We start from the raw sequence: 2,500 nt of genomic DNA on the forward strand, positions 1-2,500 counted from the left end.
AGAATGAGAGACTGACTAGAGGAGTATGAGGTGGAGAGATGGAGAGTGAGAGACTGACTAGGAGAGAGAAAGATACCCAAAGAAAGAGTAATGAGGAGAAAGCAAGGAAATGAAAAATAAATACACGAGAGAGAGAGAGAGAGAGAGAGAGAGAGAGAGAGAGAGAGAGAGAGAGAGAGAGGAAAAAATTGAAACCTAGAAAGAGAAAACGTAAAAAAAAACTCCAGTATTATAGAAAACGATGGAATATAAAGGCAAACCATAGGATATTAATTTTCTTCGTCAGGCGGCCCGTCTGCGTTCAAACTAAATTTTTAAAAAGGAGAATTATGGTCAAAGAGGAAAGATTCTGGAGAAATAATTAGTATGGATTCTTATATATTTTTGAACATTATATAATCTTTTTCCGGAGTAATTTATTGCATGGGATAATATTGCTTGGATTTATTTTTGAGAGTAACATTGGTATATATTATTTTTGAGGCATTTAGTAGCTTTTAAATATAAGATAATAATATAAAAATTAATTATATTCAAATTTATAAATCAAAAAAAGTATATGGGAACGGAAATGAGCAGGTTCAAAAATAATGGAAATTTGAATTATCTCGAATGCCATTTGTTTACATGTCGGAGAGGATGGAGGGTGAAAGACTGACGGAGAGAGTGTATGTGAGTGAGGTGGAGGGGGGAAGAGGGAGGGGGATGCCGAGGATGAGATGGAGGGATGGGGTGGAGAGGTATACGAGGGAGGGGGGGGTGAGTTGGGAGCAGGGCAGTGAAATGGCGGGGGACAGGGCGACTTGGAGGCGATTTGTTTGTGGCCACCCCAAACGGGATTGAGGCGTCTGGCAATAGATAGATAGATAGATAGATAGGTTCAAAATGGCTGGTGGTCGGGAGGAAAGCGGGAAGAAATTTTAATATATGAAGACTGTCAAGGAATTTTGACGTCCCTCCACCCCACCCCACACATTATACATTCACCCTCCCCCACACACTGCAACCACATCAAACCATACACCCCCCACCCCTCACCCCCACACATACAACACATCCACATTCACACACACACACACACACACACACACACACACACACACACACACATATCACCATACACCCCCCACCCCTCACCCCCACACATACAATACATCTACCTTCACACACACACACACACACACACACACACACACACACACACACACACACACACAGCAACCATACACCACCCCCACCGCCTCCTACCACACACACACACACACACACACACACACACACAAGTATTCTATGACGGGCCTTGCTAATGTGTGTGTGTGTGTGTGTGTGTGTGTGTGGTGGGGTGGGCAGGTTGCCATGGTAACACAGACTCCCTGCACCAGCCAAGCTAACACCATGCATATTGTCCACTGAGTCTCACACTTTATATAAAACATCTTTGTACTCATATTTAAAGACAATATTGCCGTTTTTTTCATCACGATACGGTAGAACATACTCGGACCTAATTTGTAAAAACGATCAATGAATATTAAAGATTTCTGTGGCAAGAAATGAAGTGAAAAAGGTGTTTGGTGGTGGGGTGGAGTGGGTGTCTAGCGGTGCATTGTGGTGAGACACACATGCACTCACAGGCACATATTTACACACACACACACACACACACACACACACACACACACACACACACACACACACACACAATTTATTTTTGGATAGGGCTGGTAAAGAGAGCTGTATGATCATGAGAGTTAACAGAGACAGCATTAACATTCTTATACCAGTATGACTCACTCTCAGCTGAATGCTATCGCCAAGCAGTACCTGGAATAGAATACTAGAGTTGCCCCTACCATGAGAGGGCCCGGGTACCATCTAGTGGTTGTAAAAGTAGCTGGACAAGCTTCTCGTCTTGGTAGGCGTCGCTACTTGGCTACTTTTGCTAGTGGCCGTATGACAGTGGAAGGACGAGGGTGTGTGTGTGTTGCTGTTGCATCATTCCCCTGAGGTAAGTGTTGGATATTTGCTGTTTTTAGCCATTAAGGTGACTACATTAGGACACAAGGATATCGCACTGACAGCCAGGAAGTATCATGGCCCAAAGAAATAATACCTATAAGGCTACTAGACGTAATTCTGATGAGACAAGGGGGATGTTAGTGTGAGGGAGATGAGGAGGCCTTGTAGTCCAGTGCTGCCGTTTTGTGGAAAATCGTCTGCTAATGTGGAATAACAAATGAACGACGAGCATGGATGTGGGCAGGCGGACGTCGTTCCACACTAATTGTTCACGTTATTTTGTAGGAATAAGGGGGATTTTATCATGACTGGGAGGCATTAACATGTATTGTTATTCAGACCCTTCACAGTTAAACCAACGAATATGTAGCGTTTGTCTATAATACTGTCATTTAAAACAAGGAAGAATACGTCGTTTAACAGTCTACCTCTACCCACCCGGCGATATCATAATATATATATATATATATATATATATATA

The sequence above is a fragment of the Coenobita brevimanus genome, chromosome 9 (assembly GCF_032717465.1).
Source record: "Coenobita brevimanus isolate Jiangsu-jjx chromosome 9, ASM3271746v2, whole genome shotgun sequence".
Classification (NCBI taxonomy): domain Eukaryota; kingdom Metazoa; phylum Arthropoda; class Malacostraca; order Decapoda; family Coenobitidae; genus Coenobita; species Coenobita brevimanus.